Source organism: Nansenia antarctica (assembly GCF_963989245.1).
Source record: "Nansenia antarctica genome assembly, chromosome: 8".
Taxonomy (NCBI): Eukaryota; Metazoa; Chordata; class Actinopteri; order Argentiniformes; family Microstomatidae; genus Nansenia; species Nansenia antarctica.
The window spans coordinates 14,882,435-14,889,934 of record NC_137678.1 but is presented as its reverse complement, the minus strand read 5'-3'; the positions used below and the strand labels follow the sequence as shown (position 1 = coordinate 14,889,934).

Here is a 7,500-nt window from a genome sequence, read left to right as displayed (position 1 = left end):
ACACACACACACACACACACACACACACACACACACACACACACACACACACACACACACACACACACACAGAGAGACACACAGACACACACACACACACACTTACACAGAGAGACAGACACACTCACATAACATACACACACACACACACCAGGGTTTCCGTTAGAAAAAATTGCCGCCGGACATCGTGTCCGGGAAGATTTCGATTTACCGGACAAACGTGATATATTCCGGTCACCATATTAAAATATAATTACATTTTTTCCAAATCTAATATAGCTGTTTGTCGCGGTGATTACTGTTGTGTAGCGGCCTATATATGCCATTTAATGTCTATTTCTCATCCGATACGATTAGATGCGAGCTATATAATATATAATAATATAACATGATTCGCATGCGCGCTATGCCATTATGTCCAGCGCTGAACGGGCGCATCGATCAATGAACGGACTCCACATTACGTTAACTGAAGTTTGTTAAATTGTTTGGGATTAATGTGAGTTTTCTATTTTCTCTTTCCAGTTTTACCCTTTTTTAATCAATAAAACAACGTCATTTCTATAACCATATATCTCCGCAACTTGCAATGCGCATTAGCCGTGTTGTAACGGTTTTCCTCGTTGACTTGGTTGTCCGGGGTGCCAGTCAGGGCGAGGCCTGACAATTTTAGTTAGTGTGGGGTTGTTTTAGTCAGTCTTTAGTCAAGTTAAACCTTTACAAGCGCTACATGCATCAAAACATGAACCCTTTTTTGTTATACACATGTGAATAGGTTATTGTAATATTATAGCATTTTGCACAACAGACGAAAATTAGTACACAAAGGACATGTGTTGCAATTCAGGTGCACTGTATTGTCACGAATAAACAAAGAACTCTCAAAAAATCAACTCAAATATGCAACCAGCGTTAACTTGGGAGTGTCCAGTTCACAAACTCCGATAGGCTTAGTGGTGTCGGGTTACCCGCGCTGCTTTAGATTAGCAGCTCCTGCTCTCTCCCCAGCTCCGGTGCAAGCGTATGACATTCCCAACGGCCTTGTATCCAACTGTATCCTTACGGGGCATTGTATCCAAAGGAATCATTACGTTTCATCCAGCTCTTCGCGGTCCGAGTAGGCTAAAACATTTACCGAGACGCAGACAGCAGACGCGACCTGCGGCACAAACACGAACGGACGGAATAATCCACTTCCTGGTTTGTTTGAATCATCCCGCTCTCAGCACTCGGTGAGAGACACCTTATCATTTCGCGTCGTCTGTAGAGAACGGGGATTGGATGATTTACGATTGGATACCGGCAGCGTGTGACGTGTGACAGCGTGTGAAAAAATAGTGGAAGTGACAGTCGGCGGCGGAGACATGGCAGATGTGTGACCTTGCCCTCCCCAAGGCGACTTCGGTCCGCAGTTTTAATTCGGTTACAGGCACACTGGAGAATACGGGGATTTTTTAAAATAGAAGGAATCAGAATGTGAACTTTAGCGAATTGTATTCAAATTGTGCTTAGAGGGAATTATTTTCACCGGACATTTATGTCCGACGAGTTTTCAATTTGTCGGACTTCAACAAATTTTACCGGACAAAGACCGGTAATTGCCGGTTAACGGAAACCCTGACACACACACACACACACACACACACACACACCTACTGGGCCTGCGATGATGTTAGATTCATTTTAGGTTGCTGCTTAATATCATGGACTTGAACTCTTTAAATCTTCCAAACAAAGGCTTGGTGATTGCACATGTGAATATATGTAGTATCAAGAACAAGACTCATGAATTGAACTGCCTAGTGCAAGGTAATACCATTCACATACTGGCATTGTCTGAGACTCACCTTGACTCTTCCATTCAAGACTCGGCAGTATCATTAGAGGGTTACTCTCTGTTCAGGAGGGACAGAGACAAATATGGAGGGGGAGTGGCTATTTACATACAAAGTCATCTTCCGGCCCCCTGGAGCACACTCTCAGTATTTGAATGATGTATGTGATATGATTGACAGAGTTGCTGATACAAAGAGTGAAATTTACTTGCTTGGAGACATGAATGTTGACTGGCTAGCTAGTAACTGCTCCTTGAAGAATAAGTTGTCATCACTAATTAGTGCTTGTAATTTGTCACAAATAGTCTCTATGCCAACAAGAATCTTTACCAATTATGCAGGATATACTTCTTCAACATGCATTGATCATATTTACACCAATGTCTCTGAGCACTGTTCAAAGCCAGTTTCTTTGCCAGTAGGATTCAGTGATCATAATATGGTTGCTACTGCAAGAAAATCAAAGATTCCAAAAGCAAGCCCTAAAATTGTATTCAAAAGGACATACAAAAGTTTTATTGAAGACAATTTCATACATGATGTTGGAAATTTAGATTGGAATGATGTGTACACTGCTGATGACCCAGAGATTTCTTTAAATGTTTTCATGAATGTTTTTATGGAACTAGTTAATAGACATGCCCCCATGAAAAAGTTCACAGTGAAATCCAGAACTGCCAATTGGATTGATGAGGGTATGAAATGTTTCATGAAACAAAGGGATGAAGCTAAAAGGGTGTCAGTAAAATCTTGTTTACTAGATGACAGACTAAATTATTGTAGATTGAGAAATCTGGTAACTAAATTGAACAAAACCAAAAAGAAGGAATATTATAAGCAAAGAATAAGTGATGTTAGACATGATGGTAAACAACTTTGGAACACTCTGAATGAAATCATGGGAAGAAGGAAAAATGGGTGTGCTTCATTTGTTGAAGCCAATGGGATGTTCCTAACAAAACCACTAGATATTGCTAATTACTTTAATACTTTTTTTGTAAGTAAAACTGACAAATTGAGACAGAACATGTGCTGCACCAATTCCAACACTTGTAAACTAATAAGCAACGAAATAATGAGGGGTAAGAACTGTTCATTTGAATTTCAATGTGTTGACACTGGGGAGGTTAGGAAGTTGCTGGAGTCCCTCCCTGCTTATGGTTCGGCGGGTACTGACAACCTAGACAGTAAGATATTGAAGATAGCCGCTAATCACATTTCTGGGCCTATAGGTCATATATTAAATAGATGTTTATTAAGTGGAATGTGTCCTGGATTGTGGAAAGAGGGTAAAATTATACCACTGCCAAAGGATAGTAGAACAACTTTCAGTGGACCCAACAGTCGTCCTATAAGTATTCTTCCTGTACTCAGCAAAGTCATGGAAAGGATTATTTATGTTCAGATTCAGGACTATTTCACGTCAAATGGACTAACCACCAAATACCAACATGCGTACAGGCAAGGCCATTCTACCTCAACTGCGCTCACACAGATGACCGATGACTGGTTAGGAGAAATTGATAACTCAAAGGTAGTGGCTGCAGTGTTGCTAGACTTCAGTGCTGCTTTTGACGTCATTGATCATGAGCTGTTAATTAGAAAGCTCACGTGTTACAGGTTCACACCTCCTGCCATTACCCTAATTAAAAGCTATCTCTTTGCAAGAACACAGAGAGTGTACTATAATGGCATCGAATAGTAGCAAATTAGCTTGTGGTGTGCCGCAAGGAAGTTGTCTTGGACCACTCCTCTTCTCTATTTTCACTAATGATTTGCCTTATGCTATAAAAAGTTCTTGTATTGGGATGTATGCCGATGACTCGACAATTTATTATGCAGCAAATACGTATAACGAACTCAATCAAGTTCTTTCAAAAGAATTAGAAATGGTGCATGAATGGATTACATTGAACAAGCTTGTTTTGAATATATCCAAAACTCAGAGTATTGTTTTTGGGTCTAGGCACAAACTGGCTTCTATGCCTAAATTGAATCTATATATAGCCAAGGAACCCATCGAACAAGTGAAGAAAGTAAAGTTACTTGGTTTGGTCATTGATAACCACCTGTCATGGTCAGAGCATATAAATAGAATCATTCAGAAAATGGGTGTTGGCATTCACATCACAAGACAATGTGCACCATATGTACCATCTCATATCCTGGAACAAGTCTGTAGATCACTAGTTTTAACTCACCTGGATTACTGCTCAGTGGTGTGGGCCTCGGCCTCAAAAACAGAACTATCTAGATTACAAGTAGCTCAGAACAGGGCTGCTAGGCTCGTTCTGGGTTGCTCTTCTAGAACTAGCATTCATAAAATGCAGTCTAGCCTATCGTGGCTTAATGTGGAGAAAAGGCTAGCCTCAGGCACAGTGAAATTTTTTAGCAATACACTGCGAACACACAAACCTGAGTTCCTGCAAGATCACATAGTATTTTGTAATACTGTTCATAGCCATAATACCAGGAAGGCCGGCAATGGTGACATTATGAAAGCCCACCCAAGAACATTTTTTTTGAAAAGAACAGTGCTTTATAGAGCTAGTACAATCTGGAATGAATTACCTCTTGATATCCGCCAAGAAAAAAGTAAAAGGTTATTCAAAAAGAGACTGAAGAGGCACCTCATCAGTGGCTGATGACAGGTAGCTGTTTTATTTCACTTTGTTTATTTTGGTTGATTCCTTTTTTCATAGAAGAGATGACTGCGTTAGGATCATGTCTTTATAGGTCTTTATATTTTAATGGATTAATAATATTTGCCCTTTTTGTAAATTTTTATTTATTTTAGTTTATTTTGTTGTATTTACTACTGTATCGGGGGGATAGTGTGTGGATGTCGCGGAGGGTCACGCATTGTCCCTTTAATGTATTATATGTTGTATTAATGTATTAGGTGTTTGTCTGTTGATTATATGTGGACCCCAGGAAGATTAGCAAACTGCTACGGCATAAGCTAATGGGGATCCTTTTAAATAAACAAATAAACACACACACACTCTAGCCCTAACCCTAACCCTTAAAACATCATTTTATACACATCCCCCTAACCCCCCCCCCCCCCCACACACACACACACACACACACACACACACACACACACACACACACACACACACACACTCACACACATGGTGGCACACCTCACATTCACACCACAACTCCATGCTTTGCTTTACCTCCCATCATGTCCTCCAGGTATGGTGTATGGGGGTGTAACCATACCTACTGCCCCAGGCAGCCCAGGTAAACTGTGTGTTTATGGTTAGGAGCATGCCTGAGTTTGGTGTGTGTGTGTGTGTGTGTGTGTGTGTGTGTGTGTGTGTGTGTGTGTGTATGTATGTGTGTGTGTGTGTGTGTGTGTGTGTGTGTGTGTGTGTGTGTGTGTGTGGTCATCCTCCTCTCTCTCTCTCTCTCTCTCTCTCTCACTCTTTTACCCACTGTCACTCTCTAGGTTCACTCTCACTGTTGATTTTATGACCTCTTTTACCCTCTCGCTCTCTGTGTCCCTTACACCGTTTTCACAAAACATTTTCACCCCCCCCCCCCACTCTCTCTCCTTCTTCTTGTCTCTCACCCCTTTACAGCTCTACCACTTCTCTCTTCTCTTTCTCTCTTCTCTCTTCTCTCTTATTGCTTTTCATCATTCCAGTACACTGGGCATGCGTGTGCTGGTAGACCCAGGAAATGATTCAGCGCGTGCCAGTGTGTGGCTTATTACATGACGACGTCACACAGGGCACGTGCGTGTTGATGTGAAACCAGGAAGCTTCTGTGTGTTTTAATCCGGTTTTCCCGGAAAAAGGGTCCCGCTAAACGTGGGCGTCTGCGTCGTCGTCATCAGCGCGCTGCCGTATCGCCGACCACACGGCGGCAGGAATCCAAGGAATCCGAATTACGGGAAACTCCCTCGCAGGCTGTCGCAGCGTTTTCAAAAGTTTGCAGAGTCAGTTCTTGAAATCGCCCGAGTTGTGTAGCCGCGAGGTCGCTAACGTTATCAATAGGGGCGGCTGTGGCGCAGGAGGTAGAGCCGCCGTCTAATGATCGCAAGTTCGGCGATTCGAGCCAAAAGGTCGTGCCACATGTCGAAGTGTCCTTCCTTGGGCAAGACACTGAACCCCAAATTGCTCCCAGTGAGCGGGCCGGCGCCTTGCGTGGTAGCTTGCCGCCATTGGTGTGTGAATGTGTGTGTGAACGGGTGAATGAGAGGCCGTTGTAAAGCGCTTTGGATAAATAATAATAATAATAATAATAATAATAATAATAATAATAATAATAATAAGTCCATTTACCATTTACCATTTAATTCATAGCTTTCATGTGACGTCACAGCATAGTGGAAACGCCCACCTGACGGGCAAAAGGCACTTTTTGCAGGCAAAACCCACTTTTTGCGGGTTAATAACTTTGATTTCCCGTGGGTTAGGAAAATAATTCCAACGTGTCCGGAAAGAGGAGAAGCCAGGGAATCGAAAAGTTTTTGAATGGAGTCGATCCTCCACTCCTATCACCGTGGACACAGCAAGGAGCGAATTCCCGGGTAGAAATATCCCCTCGACCCTCTGTCAGCGGGAGTTCCGTCCAGCAGCGGTAGAACTCCCGAACGCCCGGTTGATCGAGTTTCGTATTAAAAGTATATCTTCTCGGGGTGTCAGCGAGGTGGTTAAGGGCTCAAAATGACCGTATACTGATGGTGAATTTAGCAATAATAGTCTTGTGTTAGTACCACCTCCATAACCGGTGTTATTCAAGGAGAAAGCCGGTCAAGGACGCACCTTTTGCGGGTTAATAACTTTGATTCTCCGGGGGTTAGGAAAATAATTCCAACGTGTCCGGATAGAGGAGAAGACATGGAATCCAAACGTTTTTGAATGGAGTCGATCCTCCACTCCTATCACCGTCGTGTATCTTGATAGTTCTTCATGGGTGAGGTGGTCTAAATAGTAGGCAGCCGGTAAATCGCCATGTTGAGCGATGTTGCTATGATACTTTTTGCCCGTCAGGTTGGTGGTTGCTAGGGAAGAAACCACGTGACTGAAAGCTATGAATAGACCATTTTCAGAGGAAGATTCAGAGGAATCCAGCTTGGTGTAGCCCAGGCCTCAGTCCCATCTCTCTGCTGTTCTCTCTCTCTCTCTCTCCCCTCTGGCCTCTCTTGTCTTTCTGTCTACCTCTCACTCCTTCTCAGGGACACACATGAGACATGAGATGTCTTGTGTTCATTCTCAGACACACATTACCCATAAGGCCCTTAGCCCTCAGTTCCTCCAGGGAGAATGTCCCTGGAATCTCTAATTGTAAATCACTTTGGATTAAAAGTGTCTGCTAAAATGGTCAATGATTTATTATTCAATTATTCATGAGAACCTGGACCAGGTTTAAAGGGATACCCCCACCAAATGAAACAATGACATAATTTACGTTGTTACCTGGTCAGCATTCAGAGTTCAGTCAGTTTGCTTATGGACCCAGCGCCAGATTCTGCTCATATTAGCGATCCTGTAAGGCGGTGTATACTTTAGCATGTTTGAAATTACATACCCATCTCCTGTCAGTAGGGATAGTTAATTATCGATACAAATATGAGACGATTCAAATCGGTGAAATGAAAAATGAATCGCGATACTCTTTTAACCCTCAAAAAACGTTAGCACACGTT

At 42.5% G+C, this 7,500-nt stretch overlaps 1 protein-coding gene across 1 annotated transcript in view; it reads left to right on the top strand.

Annotated features, from left to right (window-relative positions):
* The window catches only part of bltp3b (bridge-like lipid transfer protein family member 3B), a 56,970-nt gene that overhangs the window by 44,230 nt on the left and 5,240 nt on the right, over positions 1-7,500 (top strand). The window lies entirely within an intron of this gene.